A 20,000-nucleotide genomic window follows, 5' to 3' on the forward strand; every position below is an offset into this window, starting at 1 on the left:
CTCGATGACTAGGGTCGTTGACTTTGCCGCGTTAATCTTAAGTCCTCTGGCACCGAGAAATGAATTCAGACGATCAATTTGCTGCTTGAGGCCCCAGTGGGTAGCTGTGGTCAGGATAATATCGTCCGCAAATGCCATGGCCGATACCTTCATCCCCTCACTGGTAAAGGCCAACTGGGGGTCAAGCTCAGCCAAGAACTCGTCAATGACTAAGTTGAACAGGAGCGGTGAAAGGGGATCACCCTGCCTTACCCCCACTGTAGGATGGACGACCAGCGATTTGCCTCCGAATGTCAGCACTGTTACCGCATTTTGGTAAAAGTCTTCAATGTACGAGATAAAGTCTTCAGAGATCCCTTTTCTGCGTAAGGCTCTCAAGATTGCCGGTAAAACAACCCTATCGAAAGCCTTCGCAATGTCAAGCGAGGCCAGAGACAAGGGTCGCAGTGACTTGCGCGCTTCATCAATGATTGTCGCAAGGAGAAGAATGTTTTCAGCACACCCATCCACTGGCAAAAATGCCCTCTGCTGCAGGTCCAGCACACCCATCCACTGGCAAAAATGCCCTCTGCTGCAGGTCCACAAGAGAGTCATAGTTACTCCCGCCGTTTACCCGCGCTTTTTTGAATTTCTTCACTTTGACATTCAGAGCACTGGGCAGAAATCACATTGCGTCAGCACCGATCAACGGCCCTCGCAATGCTTTGTTTTAATTAGACAGTCGGATTCCCCCGGTCCGTGCCAGTTCTGAGTTGGCTGTTTTCTGCCGGCCGAAGCAAGAACCTCAGGCGCGAAGCCCACGGAAAATGCACAGCTGTGGCTTTCCACAGGAAGGTCCCGACGCTGGTCCGGGCTCGGCCGCACCGCTTTTTACGGCGGCGAGCCTCGCCCAGTCCCGGTGCAGTGCCGTTCCTGCTTCTGGACCCCAGCCCGACCGGCTCAGCCCTCAGAGCCAATCCTTTTCCCAAGGTTACGGATCCGTTTTGCCGACTTCCCTTACCTACATTGGTCTATCGACTAGAGGCTGTTCACCTTGGAGACCTGCTGCGGATGTGGGTACGGTCCGGCACGAAAATCACACTCCCTCACTCGGATTTTCAAGGGCCGACAGGAGCGCACCGGACAGCGCAAGAGCCGCACTGCTCTACGGAGCCACCGTCCCTATCTCGGGGTGAACCCATTCCAGGGACTCGATCTCCTTACAGAGAAAAGAAAACTCTTCCCGGGGCTCCCATCGGCGTCTCCGAGCTGGTTTGCGTTGCCGCACTGGGCTCCGAAGAGCCGATCTCCGTAGCCGGGTTCGGGACTGTTAACCCGATTCCCTTTTGGTTGCAGCGGGGCGTCTCCGTATCACAGACTGAGCTGCACAAACGCGCCCGCTTCTGAAAGGATTTCTCCTTTCCCTAAGGACCGACTGACCCATGTTCAACTGCTGTTCACATGGAACCCTTCTCCACTTCAGTCCTCAAGGTTCTCACTTGAGTATTTGCTACTACCACCAAGATCTGCACCAGCGGCGGCTCCAGGCGGGCTCACGCCCGACACCTTCAACGCACACCGCTGCGGCCCTCCTACTCGTCGCGGCTTAGCACCCCCACATTTCGTGCTTTTCTGCCAGCGACGGCCGGGGATAGGCGCGACGCTAGAGCGCCATCCATTTTCGGGGCTAGTTGCTTCGGCAGGTGAGTTGTTACACACTCCTTAGCGGATTCCGACTTCCATGGCCACCGTCCTGCTGTCTTAAGCAACCAACACCCTTCATGGGTTCTCATGAGCGTCCCGACTCGGGCGCCTTACCCCGGCGTTTGGTTCATCCCACAGCGCCAGTTCTGCTTACCAAAAGTGGCCCACTTGGCACTCTCATCGCAGCGGGAGGCCTCAACCCAGAAGGCCTCCCGTACACCCATTGAAAGTTTGAGAATAGGTTGAGGACGTTTCGACCCCAATGCCTCTAATCATTCGCTTTACCAGGTGTGACTGCTCTCCCATCGAGCGCCAGCTATCCTGAGGGAAACTTCGGAGGGAACCAGCTACTAGATGGTTCGATTGGTCTTTCGCCCCTATACCCGGATCGGACGATCGATTTGCACGTCAGAATCGCTTCGGACCTCCACCAGAGTTTCCTCTGGCCTCGTCCTGCCCGGGCATAGTTCACCATCTTTCGGGTGCCAACGTGTGCGCTCTCGCTCCGCCCCGGCGACGTGTGAGCGCCTGGGACGGGCCGTTGCTGCGCCCTTTATCGGACCCCTGTGCGGTCCGGGATCGCAACGCAGCCCGCTAGGGGCCTTCACGTTTCATTGCGCCATTGGGTTTCGGGAGACCCATTGACTCGCGCACATGTTAGACTCCTTGGTCCGTGTTTCAAGACGGGTTGGGTGGGTTACCGACCTACTCGCCGCAAACCACGATAGCGCCTCCGCGGGAGAATAGCCCCGCTCGCAGAGGCTTCTCGCCGGCCAACCCGCCGCCGCGGGACCAACCCGGACAGCAGGAGACGACAAGCTTGCCCAGCGGGTTCTCCGCTCCGTTTCCGGAGGGCGTCATCGTTCGGGCCTCCCGACAACCGGGAGAAGCCCATGGGGCCTGGACGGGGTGACGAACTTTTCGTGCACGGCGTGGTATAACTCCCGCGTGCCGTCTCCGAAGAGACGGGCAGGTCACCTCCACTGCCGGACTCAAAGTCGTGCTTGTTCCCTTTGACCCGCGTCCGTCGCGGCGTCCTACCGGCGGTGGGAAGTGCGCACCCCGGAGACCGCGTCTGCGTGCCAGCAGCCGGAACAGTCCCCCGAAGGGGACCGTTTACCTGACGCCGCCGGCTCCGCGATCGTCCGGAGACTGAATCCCACCGCTTTCGAGCTTCGAGGGCCCACCCGTTTTACTCTAAGCGGTTTCACGTACTCTTGAACTCTCTTTTCAAAGTTCTTTTCAACTTTCCCTCACGGTACTTGTGAACTATCGGTCTCTCGGTCGTATTTAGCCTTAGATGGAGTTTACCACCCACTTAGGGCTGCACTCTCAAGCAACCCGACTCACGGGAGGCTCCATCCCGGGCGCGCAACGGCGGAGACGGGCCTGGCACCCACTCTGGGACAAGCCCCTGTCAGGGGGACTTGCACCGTCGCAAACACCCGAGAACGTCGCCTCCCATACACCACATTTCCCGACCGCCTGCAAGGACGGGGGATTCGGTGCTGGGCTCGGTCCCGTTTCGCTCGCAGCTACTCGGGGAATCCCTGTTGGTTTCTTTTCCTCCGCTTAGTGATATGCTTAAATTCAGCGGGTTGTCTCGCCTGATCTGAGGTCGACAGCGGATACATTCGCTTCCATCAACTTCCTGCACGACCGCGTGCGCTCGCCCTACCAAGTGCGCCCGCAACCCTGTACAGGGCCACTTCTTCACAAGGCTGGCAATCGGCTTCCCCGCTGCACGCGTGCGGCGCACAACCGGTGTGACGTGGAAGTGACGGGACACGTTCGTAAACCCATCGCGAACCGAGTACGACGCCCTACCAAGTGCGCCCGCAACCCTGTACAGGGTCACATCTTCACAAGGCTGGCAAGCGGCATTCCGCTGCGCGCGTGCGTCGTCCGAGCAGTTGCGTGATAAACGACCGTGTCGAAAGCCCAAACACCGCCGAGGCCAGTCGCCGCCGCCGCAAGGGCAGCCACGCAGCCTGGCGAGAGGCATCGTCTCGTGTAGCGTCGCCCCCGCCCCAACTGGAGTGGCCCAGTTTTTTGAACGGGACGGGAACTGCGAAGCACTTAGACCGACGGCGGACTACGACGAGAACGCCTTAAGCTTCGCCAACGTTTCGCCAACTCGTGCGGGAGACTTTTTCCGTTTCGCGGCAAGTCGTCGCGCCGTGCTCTCCGCATCAACCGCGTACGCAGCGAACCGCAAACGTCGGGCGCAGCCTCCTCACCTCCCTGCGCTTTGCGCGCGAACGTTCCCTGTTCGCGCGGCAAAGCCTGGAGGAGGCACGGCCCCGCAGCGTGTTCGAGCGCCCGGTCTACGGGACACCCTGCTTACTTCGAGGGCAACAAGCGCAACGCAAGGCTGCGATCTCGCGCACTTTGCGCACGGCTGGAGAAGCTTTGCTGGCCGGCTTTCGCTCCTCGTGTTTACCGTGCGTTAAAGTTGCGCGTCCGTGGCTCTCGCAGCTCTTGCGCGCCCGGTCGCAGAGAGGAGTACGCAACCTCGACCGCACTTTCCCTGCAGGCTTCCTTCCGACTCGAAGTCCTGCGGCGGTCTCAACGAGGTGCCACATCCTCAATGCAGTCGGTCGCCCCCGTTTCGGTTGGGCTCTGGCACGACGGTCGCCACCGTCTCGCCCTTGAGTGGCCGCTGTTGGCGCTCGCTGTGAGGTGTTCAGCGTGCTGTCCGTGTTGCCGACGCGGTCAAAACGAGTCGACGGCTCACGTTCCCTTGTGCGCCGAAGGCTCTCTTGATATGTGATCCGACCCTCAGACAGACGAAGCCAAGGGAAGACCCAAGGCCGCAATGTGCGTTCAAAGAATCAGTGCTCAGTGTGTCCTGCAATTCACACCAAGTCTCGCAGCTGGCTGCGTTCTTCATCGACCCGAGAACCGAGTGATCCACCGCTTAGAGTCGTGAAAAAGTGTTTGTTCAATTCCGTACAGTCAAAACCAAACGTTTCTGGCACTCGGCCAAACAGTGGCCAAGAAGGGCGCTTTTCAGCGCACGCTTGGACTCCAAAACTCTGCCGCGCCTTTTTCGGCTGCCGCAAATCGAGCAAACGGTGTGTTTCGGACGGCGTTTCGCTTCCGCTACTTGCGAGTGCTTTCGTGGTCCACCCCTCTATAAATACTCGGGAGGCGTCGAAGCCGGTTCTCCAAGCCGGACCCGTAGGTATCGTTGTGTGCTCGCTCTCATTGGCCCGCCTAACCAGAAAATGCCTGCGGTACACCCATTTGGATAAGAGTGCACGCAGATGCGGGCCTCGACGGCTACACATTTCCTCGGGCGGCCGCCTCCCGGCCTCCGTGGAGCGCGGGATGCACGGTCCCATCGACAAGCCTCTCCCGTTTTTACCGTGGCGTCGCGGTTCACCACGGCGGGCGGGTCGGTCTCCTCCGCATAAAAAGGGGGACCCCCGCTTTTTGTTCCACGAAATCGCACAAGCTTTTTTCGCATCCACGGTTTGCCACCGCACACCAAAATGCCGATCCGGCTGCTTACTTTAGCCAACAGGTGGAGCCAGGCGCGCCGTACTTGCGCGGCACTTCCCACGTCCACCGAAGTCGGTGCCAAGGACCACTTTCGGCGCCGGAGCCGCGTACGAGCCTACTCGAGGCGGAAGAACGAAGCCAGCAAGGGCCTGGCCGCAAGTGCGTTCAATTGTCGGGACGTCCAAGTCCCTCGTTCTTCCGTGCTTCCTCTTTCGGCAAGTCGTTGCGGCACCTTCCCAAAGCGCGCAGACCCGCTAATCGCGACGAGCGCGACGTGGCCGTGCCGCCTTTCCCTCGGCAGCAAGCAAAACGCCTGGCAACGTCGACGCTCCCCTAACCGCGATCTCGCACCGTGTTTCGTGTGGCGAATTCAAAAGCCGGCCGGCGCTGCTGCAACCATTACGGTCGGTACGCATACGCCGCGGAGGGCGGGACGGTCATCGGAGCGTGCGGTTCCTCCATCGAGTACTGCGCACCTCGGCCGTCGCATCGCCGTGCCATGACCGGCCGCGCGTCAACGCGAACCGGTGCCAGCGAGATCCCTCGCCTGCAAGAACCGACCGGCAGCCTCCGTCACCCGAGGACGCGGAGGCGCTTGCCGCGGACGGCGGGACGGTATGCACTGGTGCACAGCGGACCCGTCACATCGCCAGTTCCTTGACCGACCGCCGACGCTTGTGCCGTTCCTCTCGTACTTGGCAGTCGCCGCGCGATTGTCGGGTCTCGTTCTTGCACGCTCGAACGGTCGGGAGGGCACTCGGCTGGCGTTTCGGGAACGCGCAGCCTCGCCTTCTACCGACGTAACCACGACTCGCCGTTCGCGCTCCGCCGCTCCTGTTTACAGTACTAGGCGGTCCCGCAGCGGTCGGGTCGCGCATTTCGAGCGCTTCGAGCCACGGTGCAGTGGCGGGTCGAAAGCCGACCTATGAGTGCGTTGCGCCGTTTGTACCCGCGTCCGCCACCTGGCCGACCGTCCAAGGTCGCGGTGTTGGCGTCCGCTGGGCGCAACAATTTGTCACGGGGTGCCGCTCCACATTCAGGCAGCCCCGTGGGGAAAAGCCGACCCCGCGTCCAAACGGGGTCAGCGGCAGAAAGTGTCGGGCGCAGACGCAGCCGAGGCGCTCACCCTTCACAATCCGTTAATGATCCTTCCGCAGGTTCACCTACGGAAACCTTGTTACGACTTTTACTTCCTCTAAATGATCAAGTTTGGTCATCTTTCCAACAGACCGGCGCAACCGAAAGGCCACGCCGGACATCGGTCCGAAGACCTCACTAAATCATTCAATCGGTAGTAGCGACGGGCGGTGTGTACAAAGGGCAGGGACGTAATCAACGCGAGCTTATGACTCGCGCTTACTGGGAATTCCTCGTTCAAGGGGAACAATTGCAAGCCCCTATCCCAATCACGAAAGAAGTTCCACGGGTTACCCAGTCTTTTCAGACAGGGATAAAGACACGCTGCTTCCTTCAGTGTAGCGCGCGTGCGGCCCCGGACATCTAAGGGCATCACAGACCTGTTATTGCTCTGTTTCGTGCGGCTAGGAGCCGCTTGTCCCTCTAAGAAGGTTGTAAGGTGCTGGGAACCCCGCACCTATTTAATAGGCTAGAGTCTCGTTCGTTATCGGAATTAACCAGACAAATCGCTCCGTCAACTAAGAACGGCCATGCACCACCATCCACCGAATCAAGAAAGAGCTCTCAATCTGTCAATCCTCCCAGTGTCCGGGCCGGGTAAGTTTTCCCGTGTTGAGTCAAATTAAGCCGCAGGCTCCACTCCTGGTGGTGCCCTTCCGTCAATTCCTTTAAGTTTCAGCTTTGCAACCATACTTCCCCCGGAACCCAAATACTTTGGTTTCCCGGAAGCTGCCCGCCGAGTCATTTGAGTAACTCAGGCGGATCGCTGGTTGGCATCGTTTATGGTCAGAACTAGGGCGGTATCTGATCGCCTTCGAACCTCTGACTTTCGTTCTTGATCAATGAAAACATTCTTGGCAAATGCTTTCGCAGTAGTTCGTCTTGCGACGGTCCAAGAATTTCACCTCTAGCGCCGCAATACGAATGCCCCCGTCCGTCCCTCTTAATCATTACCTCGTATTCCAAAAACCAACAGAACAGAAACGAGGTCTTGTTCTATTATTCCATGCAAGTTTATTCAGGCGACTCGCCTGCGTTGAGCACTCTAATTTTTTCAAAGTAAAAGCACCGGCCATCTCGAGGCACACAATGAAGTGCACCAAGAAAGAACCGGCATGATGTTCAGTCCGAGCCGTCGCATCGGGTAGATGCACTACTCGTCTGGAACTGAGATCCAACTACGAGCTTTTTAACCGCAGCAGCTTTAGTATACGCTATTGGAGCTGGAATTACCGCGGCTGCTGGCACCAGACTTGCCCTCCAATTGATCCTCGTTAAAGGATTTAGAGTGTACTCATTTCAATTACGGGGCCTCAAAAGAGTCCCGTATTGTTATTTTTCGTCACTACCTCCCCGTGCCGGGAGTGGGTAATTTGCGCGCCTGCTGCCTTCCTTGGATGTGGTAGCCGTTTCTCAGGCTCCCTCTCCGGAATCGAACCCTGATTCTCCGTTACCCGTAACAACCATGGTAAGCAAGTAACCTACCATCGAAAGTTGATAAGGCAGACACTTGAAAGAAACGTCGCCGGCTCGTGGCCATGCGATCAGCACAAAGTTATCCAGAGTCACCACACAATACGGGCCGAAACCCGATCGATCTTGGTCTAATAAAAGCACCCGTTACCCAAAGGGCTCCAGGCTCACTGCATGTATTAGCTCTAGAATTGCCACAGTTATCCAAGTAGGAAGAAACGATCTAAGGAACCATAACTGATTTAATGAGCCATTCGCGGTTTCGCCTTATTTCGGCATGTACTTAGACATGCATGGCTTAATCTTTGAGACAAGCATATGATTACTGGCAGGATCAACCAGGTAATCGTTCGACTGCGCGTCCGTCCTCGCCTTCGGCGGGCCGGACGCAGTCTGTGTGCGGCGGAGGCCACCTTCAGGCGCCCCAACACGCTTATTTTGCACTCCGAGATGACGGCGTTCGAGCTCGCTACGGCACAACCTTCCCGAAAGACGAGTGGGAGCCGTGCGGCAAGAAGCACGTTCATGCTCGCTCTTTTTCGTTGCATCGACTCGGTCGCGCCGTGCGGGTTGCCCAAGCCCGCTGCACTGTCGGTGGACCGGCCGGAACTAGCAACGGAGCCGAGACCGCAAAGCCGCCAGACGACGGGTCACGCCCGCGTCTTCGGCGCTTTCGCATCTGAATCGCCCGAGGACGACACGGAACACACCTCGATATCGTGGTAAAACGGCACCGTCCGACAACCAGCCCCTAACGCATCAAGCGGATGAGGCTGCAGACGACTGCCGTGGATTCCCCTGGAGCAGACCCGAGGACACGCTTGACGAGGCCGTAGCCCGCCGCATATCAGACACCCGGTCGCTTTCGCGTACGCCGCTCACGAGAACCCCCACATAATAGCAGCGATAAGTACCCAGACCTCCTTGGGCACTAATACGAGCGTACTCGAGAAAATTTCACCGCGGGTGTGCCCCGAAACGTGTGGCACGTTGAGCGTGCCACAAGTCTACGTCGCTCTCAAACCCGCCGAGGTCGTAGAATTTGCGACCCTACTCACGAAATTGCCACCGAGGATACGGCCGCAAACGTACCGCACCTTGGGTAGGCCACGAGTTTGTGCAACACTACGCTGACGGCACAGCACCGAGGTCGTGCGCGCACGCACGGGAAAATTCCGCCGCGGTTTCTGCCGAAAACGTGAGGCACCACGACTCTCCGCAAGTTCGCGTCGACTGCGAAAGACCGAAGTCGTGAACGACGTGTCCGCTACTCGCCGCCGACACGCTGGACACCAAACGTACAACGAATCGACGGCGTCGTAGAGGCCCACGACGCGGTTTTCCTTAACGACGTCTCGGCGTGGCACCGACAGGTTAGAACGGCCGACCAACGTTCCCTGTCCGCCGTTCGGCTCAGTCGAAGGGCTCGGCGACTTCGGCAACGCTGCGAAGCCGCACGGTGACGCACGCCATGTCCCCATTTTTTTTTTTCTTTCTGCGTCTGCCGGGGTGCCCCTATAATAGCAGCGATAAGCACCCAGACCGCCGTGGGTCGCTCGCCCCGGCTGACGTGGTTTTTCGTACTCCTGCGGCGGTCGCCGTCAAGCACGTCCAAATACGCTACTTTCGTGGGCGCATTCATGCTCTTTCGCTTCGCCGGAGTGCCAGCACTCACTCTGCCAAAAACGGCGAACATCCGAGCGGCGGTTCCCACTTTTGCGTCGGCGTCGCAAACCCCGCCCCGGCAGACGAGGTTTGCCGTACTCGTGCGACGGTGGCCGGCGGGCACGTCGAAAGACGCCGATATCGTGCGCGAATTGGCGCACCTTGGCTTCACCGGAGTGCCGCCACTGACTCCTCCAAAAACGGCGAAGATCCGAGCGGCGCTTCCCACTTTCGCATCGGCGTCCCGAACTCCGCCCCGGCTGACGCGGTTTACCGTACTCGTGCGACGGTCGCCGGCGAGCACGTGGAAAGACGCCGATATCGTGCCCGAATCGGCTCCGTTCGGCTTCGCCGGAGTGCCAGCACTGGCTCGGCGAAAGACGACGAACATCCGAGCGACGGTTCTCACTATTGCGTACGCGTCGCAAACCCCGCCCCGGCAGACGCACTTTGCCGTACTCGTGCGACGGTCGCCGGCGAGCACGTAGAAAGACGCCGATATCGTGCCGGAATCGGCCCCGTTTGGCTTCGCCGGAGTGCCAGCACTCACTTGGCCACAAACGGCGAACATCCGAGCGGCGGTTCCCACTTAGCCGTCGGCGTCCCGAACTCCGCCCCGGCAGACGCGGTTGCCGAGCTCGTGCGACTAGCGACCGCGAAGCCGTCTCGCGACGCCGCTTTCGTGCGCGGCTCCCACTGCGACCTGGGTCACCCGAGGTCGACGAGCAAAAAAGAATGTCGAAAAAAAAATTTTTTTTTTTTTGCGTCTGCCGGGGTGCCCCTATAATAGCAGCGATAAGCACCCAGACCGCCATGGGTCGCTCGCCCCGGCTGACGTGGTTTTTCGTTTTCCTGCGGTGGTCGTCGTCAAGCACGTCCAAACACGCCACTTTCGTGGGCGCATTCGCGCTCTTTCGCTTCGCCGGAGTGCCAGCACTCACTCTGCCAAAAACGGCGAACATCCTAGTGGCGGTTCCCACTTTTGCGTCGGCGTCGCCAACCCCGCCCCGGCATACGCGGTTTGCCGTACTCGTGCGGCGGTGGCCGGCGGGCACGTCGAAAGACACCGATATCGTGCGCGAGTCGATGCTTCTTGGTCTCGCAGGAGGGCCGCCACTCACTCCTGCAAAAACGGCGAAGATCCGAGCGGCGCTTCCCACTTTTTCGTCGGCGTCGCAAACCTCGCCCCGGCAGACGCGCTTTGCCGTACTCGTGCGACGGTCGCCGGCGAGCACGTCGAAATACGCCGATATCGTGCCCGAATCGGCCCCGTTTCGCTTCGCCGGAGTGCCAGCACTCGCTCGGCCAAAGACGACGAACATCCGAGCGACGGTTCCCACTATTGCGTACGCGTCGCAAACCCCGCCCCGGCAGACGCGGTTTGCCGTACTCGTGCGGCGGTGGCCGGCGGGCACGTCGAAAGACGCCGATATCGTGCACGAATTGGCGCTCCTTGGCTTCACCGGAGTGCCAGCACTCACTCGGCCAAAAACGGCGAACATCCGAGCAGCGGTACCCACTTAGCCGTCGGCATCCCGAACTCCGCGCCGGCTGACGCGGTTGCCGAGCTCGTGCGACTAGCGACCGCGAACGCGTCTCGCGACGCCGCTTTCGTGCGCGGCTCCCATTGCGACCTGGGTTACCCGAGCTCGACCAGCAAAAAAGAAGGTCGAAAAAAAAATTTTTTTTTTTCTGCGTCTGCCGGGGTGCCCCTATAATAGCAGCGATAAGCACCCAGACCGCCGTGGGTCGCTCGCCCCGGCTGACGTGGTTTTTCGTACTCCTGCAGCGGTCGCCGTCAAGCACGTCCAAATACGCCACTTTCGTGGGCGCATTCGCGCTCTTTCGCGTCGCCGGAGTGCCAGCACTCACTCTGCCAAAAACGGCCAACATCCGAGCGGCGGTTCCCACTTTTGCGTCGGCGTCGTAAACCCCGCCCCGGCAGACGCGGTTTGCCCTACTCGTGCGACGGTCGCCGGCGAGCGCGTCGAAAGACGCCGATATCGTGCGCTAATTGGCGCTCCTTGGCTTCTCCGGAGTGCCGCCACTCACTCCTCCAAAAACGGCGAAGATCCGAGCGGCGTTCTCCACTTTCGCATCGGCGTCCCGAACTCCGCCCGGGCTGACGCGGTTTACCGTACTCGTGCGACGGTCGCCGGCGGGCACGTCGAAAGACGCCGATATCGTGCCGTAATCGGCCCCGTTTGGCTTCGCCCGAGTGCCAGCACTCACTCGGCCAAAAACGGCGAACATCCGAGCAGCGTTTCCCACTTTCGCATCGGCGTCCCGAAGCCCGCCCCGGCAGACGCGGTTTGCCCTACTCGAGCGACGGTCGCCGGCGATCACGTCGAAAGGCGCCGAATTCGTGCACGAATCGATGCTTCTTGGTCTCGCAGGAGGGCCGCCACTCACTCCTGCAAAAACGGCGAAGATCCGAGTTGCGCTTCCCACTTTTTCGTCGGCGTCCCGAACTACGCCCCGGCTGACGCGGTTTACCGTACTCGTGCGACGGTCGCCGGCGGTCACTTCAAAATACGCCGATTTCGTGGGCGCATTCACGCTGTTTCGCTTCCCCGGAGTGCCAACACTCACTCTGCCGAAAGCGGCGATCATCCGAGCGGCGGTTCCCACTTTTGCGTCGGCTTCGCAAACGGCGCCCCGGCAGACGCGCTCGTGCGACGTACTCGTGCGACGGTCGCCGGCGAGCACGTCGAAAGACGCCGATATCGTGCTCGAATCGACCCCGTTTCGCTTCGCCGGAGTGCTGCCAGTCACGGCGCAGAAAACGGCGAACAAGTGTTTTTTTTTTTTTCCTAGAATTTGTGTTATAGAAGGCACATTTGATATCGGACGATAATTTTCAACTTTATCACGCGCACCGATTTTCGTGTAGAGGTTTGCAAATTTATGGGAATTTCTCCACTTGGAATAATGCGATTTAGTAGTACTACGAGAACTTCATGGATGTACTCAAGGGTACGGGGCAAGTCAGTTACGTCAACACCTGCAGATTATTTACACTTCAAACTGAAAATTGTTGGTTGTGAGTCCTCGTGTGATATTAAAGGCCGATTCGCTAACACATAGAACAAAGAAAGAAAGGAAGAAAAAAACGCCCGCGCTCGCTCAAGAAACCTGGGTTCGCAACAAGTGGCAACAACAAGCAACCGAGCGAGTGCGCCAAAACCCGTGGCGGCCGAACAAACGCGAAGTCCCAACCGCGTCAGCCGGGGCGGCACGGGACAGGAAAAATCACTTCAGCCGGGGCGGCGGGGCACCGAATAAACCTCGTCACCTCGTCGCAGGATAAAAGAGGAAACAAAAAGTCTAAACAGCGTCTGCTGGAGCGAATGCGTAATAAAACAACAACAACAACAAAAAAAAAACACCCGCGCTCAAGAAGTCTGCAATCACCACAAAAGGCGACTGTGACCGAGCAGCGTCAGCCGGGGCCGTGCGGAAACGGAAAAACCGCGACTACCGGGGCGTCGAGGCACCGAAAAATCCACTTCAGCCGCGGCGAAAAAAAAAACAAAAAGAAAGACGGAGGGGGGGGGGGGAACCACGTCTGCCGGGGCGAAGGAAAAAAAAAACGCGTCTGCCGGGGCGAGCCCGGGTGCGGCACCACCGGGAAAACTGTGGCAAACAGACATGGCGATCGAGTGAGTGGGCCGCCAGCCAGGCTCAGCCAAAAAGTGCAAAGTCCGAACTGCGTCAGCCGGGGCGGCAAAAACCGCGTCAGCCGGGGCGGCGCAAAAAACCGCGTCTGCCGGGGCGGCACGAAACCGCGTCAGCCGGGGCGGCGCGAAAACTGCGTCAGCCGGGGCGAAAGAAAAAAAAAACGCGTCTGCCGGGGCAAGCCCGGGTGCGGCACCACCGGGAAAACTGTGGCAAACAGACATGGCGATCGAGTGAGTGGGCCGCCAGGCAGGCTCAGCCCAAAAAGTGCTAAGTCCGAACTGCGTCAGCCGGGGCGGCAAAAACCGCGTCAGCCGGGGCGGCGCGAAAACCGCGTCTGCCGGGGCGGCGCGAAAACTGCGTCAGCCGGGGCGAGCCCGGGTGCGGCACCACCGGGAAAACTGTGGCTAACAGACATGGCGATCGAGTGAGTGGGCCACCAGCCAGGCTCAGCCAAAAAGTGCTAAGTCCGAACTGCGTCAGCCGGGGCGGCAAAAACCGCGTCAGCCGGGGCGGCAAAAACCGCGTCAGCCGGGGCGGCGCAAAAACCGCGTCTGCCGGGGCGGCACGAAACCGCGTCAGCCGGGGCGGCGCGAAAACTGCGTCAGCCGGGGCGAGCCCGGGTGCGGCACCACCGGGAAAACTGTGGCAAACAGACATGGCGATCGAGTGAGTGGGCCGCCAGCCAGGCTCAGCCAAAAAGTGCCAAGTCCGAACTGCGTCAGCCGGGGCGGCAAAAAACCGCGTCAGCCGGGGCGGCGCAAAAAACCGCGTCTGCCGGGGCGGCGCGAAAACCGCGTCTGCCGGGGCGGCGCGAAAACTGCGTCAGCCGGGGCGAAAGAAAAAAAAAACGCGTCTGCCGGGGCGAGCCCGGGTGCGGCACCACCGGGAAAACTGTGGCAAACAGACATGGCGATCGAGTGAGTGGGCCGCCAGCCAGGCACAGCCGAAAAGTGCCAAGTCCGAACTGCGTCTGCCGGGGCGGCACGAAACCGCGTCAGCCGGGGCGGCGCGAAAACTGCGTCAGCCGGGGCGAAAGAAAAAAAAAAACGCGTCTGCCGGGGCGAGCCCGGGTGCGGCACCACCGGGAAAACTGTGGCAAACAGACATGGCGATCGAGTGAGTGGGCCGCCAGCCAGGCTCAGCCAAAAAGTGCAAAGTCCGAACTGCGTCAGCCGGGGCGGCAAAAACCGCGTCAGCCGGGGCGGCGCAAAAAACCGCGTCTGCCGGGGCGGCACGAAACCGCGTCAGCCGGGGCGGCGCGAAAACTGCGTCAGCCGGGGCGAAAGAAAAAAAAAAACGCGTCTGCCGGGGCAAGCCCGGGTGCGGCACCACCGGGAAAACTGTGGCAAACAGACATGGCGATCGAGTGAGTGGGCCGCCAGCCAGGCACAGCCGAAAAGTGCAAAGTCCGAACCGTGTCAGCCGGGGCGACGCAAAAACCGCGTCAGCCGGGGCGGCGCGAAAACCGCGTCAGCCGGGGCGGCACGAAACCGCGTCAGCCGGGGCGGCGCGAAAACTGCGTCAGCCGGGGCGGCGCGAAAACCTCGTCAGCCGGGGCGAGCGAAAAGGGGGGGGGGGAACCACGTCTGCCGGGGCGAAAGAAAAAAAAAACGCGTCTGCCGGGGCGAGCCCGGGTGCGGCACCACCGGGAAGACTGTGGCAAACAGACATGGCGATCGAGTGAGTGGGCCGCCAGCCAGGCTCAGCCCAAAAAGTGCTAAGTCCGAACTGCGTCAGCCGGGGCGGCAAAAACCGCGTCAGCCGGGGCGGCGCGAAAACCGCGTCTGCCGGGGCGGCGCGAAAACTGCGTCAGCCGGGGCGAGCCCGGGTGCGGCACCACCGGGAAAACTGTGGCTAACAGACATGGCGATCGAGTGAGTGGGCCACCAGCCAGGCTCAGCCAAAAAGTGCTAAGTCCGAACTGCGTCAGCCGGGGCGGCAAAAACCGCGTCAGCCGGGGCGGCAAAAACCGCGTCAGCCGGGGCGGCGCAAAAACCGCGTCTGCCGGGGCGGCACGAAACCGCGTCAGCCGGGGCGGCGCGAAAACTGCGTCAGCCGGGGCGAGCCCGGGTGCGGCACCACCGGGAAAACTGTGGCAAACAGACATGGCGATCGAGTGAGTGGGCCGCCAGCCAGGCTCAGCCAAAAAGTGCCAAGTCCGAACTGCGTCAGCCGGGGCGGCAAAAAACCGCGTCAGCCGGGGCGGCGCAAAAAACCGCGTCTGCCGGGGCGGCGCGAAAACCGCGTCTGCCGGGGCGGCGCGAAAACTGCGTCAGCCGGGGCGAAAGAAAAAAAAAAACGCGTCTGCCGGGGCGAGCCCGGGTGCGGCACCACCGGGAAAACTGTGGCAAACAGACATGGCGATCGAGTGAGTGGGCCGCCAGCCAGGCACAGCCGAAAAGTGCCAAGTCCGAACTGCGTCTGCCGGGGCGGCCCGAAACCGCGTCAGCCGGGGCGGCGCGAAAACTGCGTCAGCCGGGGCGAAAGAAAAAAAAAACGCGTCTGCCGGGGCGAGCCCGGGTGCGGCACCACCGGGAAAACTGTGGCAAACAGACATGGCGATCGAGTGAGTGGGCCGCCAGCCAGGCACAGCCGAAAAGTGCTAAGTCCGAACTGCGTCTGCCGGGGCGGCACGAAACCGCGTCAGCCGGGGCGGCGCGAAAACCGCGTCTGCCGGGGCGGCACGAAACCGCGTCAGCCGGGGCGGCGCGAAAACTGCGTCAGCCGGGGCGAGCCCGGGTGCAGCACCACCGGGAAAACTGTGGCAAACAGACATGGCGATCGAGTGAGTGGGCCGCCAGCCAGGCACAGCCGAAAAGTGCTAAGTCCGAACTGCGTCTGCCGGGGCGGCACGAAACCGCGTCAGCCGGGGCGGCGCGAAAACCGCGTCTGCCGGGGCGGCACGAAACCGCGTCAGCCGGGGCGGCGCGAAAACTGCGTCAGCCGGGGCGAGCCCGGGTGCAGCACCACCGGGAAAACTGTGGCAAACAGACATGGCGATCGAGTGAGTGGGCCGCCAGCCAGGCACAGCCGAAAAGTGCTAAGTCCGAACTGCGTCTGCCGGGGCGGCACGAAACCGCGTCAGCCGGGGCGGCGCGAAAACCGCGTCTGCCGGGGCGGCACGAAACCGCGTCAGCCGGGGCGGCGCGAAAACTGCGTCAGCCGGGGCGAGCCCGGGTGCAGCACCACCGGGAAAACTGTGGCAAACAGACATGGCGATCGAGTGAGTGGGCCGCCAGCCAGGCACAGCCGAAAAGTGCTAAGTCCGAACTGCGTCAGCCGGGGCGGCAAAAACCGCGTCAGCCGGGGCGGCGCGAAAACTGCGTCAGCCGGGGCGAAAGAAAAAAAAAAAACGCGTCTGCCGGGGCGAGCCCGGGTGCGGCACCACCGGGAAAACTGTGGCAAACAGACATGGCGATCGAGTGAGTGGGCCGCCAGCCAGGCTCAGCCAAAAAGTGCAAAGTCCGAACTGCGTCAGCCGGGGCGGCAAAAACCGCGTCAGCCGGGGCGGCGCAAAAAACCGCGTCTGCCGGGGCGGCACGAAACCGCGTCAGCCGGGGCGGCGCGAAAACTGCGTCAGCCGGGGCGAAAGAAAAAAAAAAAACGCGTCTGCCGGGGCAAGCCCGGGTGCGGCACCACCGGGAAAACTGTGGCAAACAGACATGGCGATCGAGTGAGTGGGCCGCCAGCCAGGCACAGCCGAAAAGTGCAAAGTCCGAACCGTGTCAGCCGGGGCGACGCAAAAACCGCGTCAGCCGGGGCGGCGCGAAAACCGCGTCAGCCGGGGCGGCACGAAACCGCGTCAGCCGGGGCGGCGCGAAAACTGCGTCAGCCGGGGCGGCGCGAAAACCTCGTCAGCCGGGGCGAGCGAAAAGGGGGGGGGGGGAACCACGTCTGCCGGGGCGAAAGAAAAAAAAACGCGTCTGCCGGGGCGAGCCCGGGTGCGGCACCACCGGGAAGACTGTGGCAAACAGACATGGCGATCGAGTGAGTGGGCCGCCAGCCAGGCTCAGCCCAAAAAGTGCTAAGTCCGAACTGCGTCAGCCGGGGCGGCAAAAACCGCGTCAGCCGGGGCGGCGCGAAAACCGCGTCTGCCGGGGCGGCGCGAAAACTGCGTCAGCCGGGGCGAGCCCGGGTGCGGCACCACCGGGAAAACTGTGGCTAACAGACATGGCGATCGAGTGAGTGGGCCACCAGCCAGGCTCAGCCAAAAAGTGCTAAGTCCGAACTGCGTCAGCCGGGGCGGCAAAAACCGCGTCAGCCGGGGCGGCAAAAAACCGCGTCAGCCGGGGCGGCGCAAAAAACCGCGTCTGCCGGGGCGGCGCGAAACCGCGTCAGCCGGGGCGGCGCGAAAACTGCGTCAGCCGGGGCGGCGCGAAAACCTCGTCAGCCGGGGCGAGCGAAAAGGGGGGGGGAACCACGTCTGCCGGGGCGAAAGAAAAAAAAAACGCGTCTGCCGGGGCGAGCCCGGGTGCGGCACCACCGGGAAGACTGTGGCAAACAGACATGGCGATCGAGTGAGTGGGCCGCCAGCCAGGCTCAGCCCAAAAAGTGCTAAGTCCGAACTGCGTCAGCCGGGGCGGCAAAAACCGCGTCAGCCGGGGCGGCGCGAAAACCGCGTCTGCCGGGGCGGCGCGAAAACTGCGTCAGCCGGGGCGAGCCCGGGTGCGGCACCACCGGGAAAACTGTGGCTAACAGACATGGCGATCGAGTGAGTGGGCCACCAGCCAGGCTCAGCCAAAAAGTGCTAAGTCCGAACTGCGTCAGCCGGGGCGGCAAAAACCGCGTCAGCCGGGGCGGCAAAAACCGCGTCAGCCGGGGCGGCGCAAAAACCGCGTCTGCCGGGGCGGCACGAAACCGCGTCAGCCGGGGCGGCGCGAAAACTGCGTCAGCCGGGGCGAGCCCGGGTGCGGCACCACCGGGAAAACTGTGGCAAACAGACATGGCGATCGAGTGAGTGGGCCGCCAGCCAGGCTCAGCCAAAAAGTGCCAAGTCCGAACTGCGTCAGCCGGGGCGGCAAAAAACCGCGTCAGCCGGGGCGGCGCAAAAAACCGCGTCTGCCGGGGCGGCGCGAAAACTGCGTCAGCCGGGGCGAAAGAAAAAAAAAACGCGTCTGCCGGGGCGAGCCCGGGTGCGGCACCACCGGGAAAACTGTGGCAAACAGACATGGCGATCGAGTGAGTGGGCCGCCAGCCAGGCACAGCCGAAAAGTGCCAAGTCCGAACTGCGTCTGCCGGGGCGGCACGAAACCGCGTCAGCCGGGGCGGCGCGAAAACTGCGTCAGCCGGGGCGAAAGAAAAAAAAAACGCGTCTGCCGGGGCGAGCCCGGGTGCGGCACCACCGGGAAAACTGTGGCAAACAGACATGGCGATCGAGTGAGTGGGCCGCCAGCCAGGCTCAGCCAAAAAGTGCAAAGTCCGAACTGCGTCAGCCGGGGCGGCGCAAAAAACCGCGTCTGCCGGGGCGGCACGAAACCGCGTCAGCCGGGGCGGCGCGAAAACTGCGTCAGCCGGGGCGAAAGAAAAAAAAAACGCGTCTGCCGGGGCAAGCCCGGGTGCGGCACCACCGGGAAAACTCTGGCAAACAGACATGGCGATGGAGTGAGTGGGCCGCCAGCCAGGCACAGCCGAAAAGTGCAAAGTCCGAACCGTGTCAGCCGGGGCGACGCAAAAACCGCGTCAGCCGGGGCGGCGCGAAAACCGCGTCAGCCGGGGCGGCACGAAACCGCGTCAGCCGGGGCGGCGCGAAAACTGCGTCAGCCGGGGCGGCGCGAAAACCTCGTCAGCCGGGGCGAGCGAAAAGGGGGGGGGGGGAACCACGTCTGCCGGGGCGAAAGAAAAAAAAACGCGTCTGCCGGGGCGAGCCCGGGTGCGGCACCACCGGGAAGACTGTGGCAAACAGACATGGCGATCGAGTGAGTGGGCCGCCAGCCAGGCTCAGCCCAAAAAGTGCTAAGTCCGAACTGCGTCAGCCGGGGCGGCAAAAACCGCGTCAGCAGGGGCGGCGCGAAAACCGCGTCTGCCGGGGCGGCGCGAAAACTGCGTCAGCCGGGGCGAGCCCGGGTGCGGCACCACCGGGAAAACTGTGGCTAACAGACATGGCGATCGAGTGAGTGGGCCACCAGCCAGGCTCAGCCAAAAAGTGCTAAGTCCGAACTGCGTCAGCCGGGGCGGCAAAAACCGCGTCAGCCGGGGCGGCAAAAACCGCGTCAGCCGGGGCGGCGCAAAAACCGCGTCTGCCGGGGCGGCACGAAACCGCGTCAGCCGGGGCGGCGCGAAAACTGCGTCAGCCGGGGCGAGCCCGGGTGCGGCACCACCGGGAAAACTGTGGCAAACAGACATGGCGATCGAGTGAGTGGGCCGCCAGCCAGGCTCAGCCAAAAAGTGCCAAGTCCGAACTGCGTCAGCCGGGGCGGCAAAAAACCGCGTCAGCCGGGGCGGCGCAAAAAACCGCGTCTGCCGGGGCGGCGCGAAAACCGCGTCTGCCGGGGCGGCGCGAAAACTGCGTCAGCCGGGGCGAAAGAAAAAAAAAACGCGTCTGCCGGGGCGAGCCCGGGTGCGGCACCACCGGGAAAACTGTGGCAAACAGACATGGCGATCGAGTGAGTGGGCCGCCAGCCAGGCACAGCCGAAAAGTGCCAAGTCCGAACTGCGTCTGCCGGGGCGGCCCGAAACCGCGTCAGCCGGGGCGGCGCGAAAACTGCGTCAGCCGGGGCGAAAGAAAAAAAAAACGCGTCTGCCGGGGCGAGCCCGGGTGCGGCACCACCGGGAAAACTGTGGCAAACAGACATGGCGATCGAGTGAGTGGGCCGCCAGCCAGGCACAGCCGAAAAGTGCTAAGTCCGAACTGCGTC

The 20,000-nt window shown here is 61.8% G+C and overlaps 2 non-coding genes and 1 pseudogene across 2 annotated transcripts; all 3 read right to left on the minus strand.

The window, feature by feature from the left end:
• Positions 1–3,304, minus strand: part of LOC142790770 (large subunit ribosomal RNA) — a 6,042-nt pseudogene extending 2,738 nt beyond the window's left edge.
• Positions 3,305–4,458: 1,154 nt separating this feature from the next.
• Positions 4,459–4,611, minus strand: LOC142790785 (5.8S ribosomal RNA). The gene has a single exon (XR_012889764.1). It is a non-coding gene; the product is annotated as a 5.8S ribosomal RNA (ribosomal RNA).
• A 1,719-nt stretch (positions 4,612–6,330) lies between these two features.
• Positions 6,331–8,145, minus strand: LOC142790743 (small subunit ribosomal RNA). Its single transcript, XR_012889734.1, has one exon. It is a non-coding gene; the product is annotated as a small subunit ribosomal RNA (ribosomal RNA).
• Between the last annotated feature and the right edge of the window lie 11,855 nt (positions 8,146–20,000).

This window comes from Rhipicephalus microplus, unplaced genomic scaffold (assembly GCF_043290135.1).
Source record: "Rhipicephalus microplus isolate Deutch F79 unplaced genomic scaffold, USDA_Rmic scaffold_124, whole genome shotgun sequence".
NCBI classification, from domain to species: domain Eukaryota; kingdom Metazoa; phylum Arthropoda; class Arachnida; order Ixodida; family Ixodidae; genus Rhipicephalus; species Rhipicephalus microplus.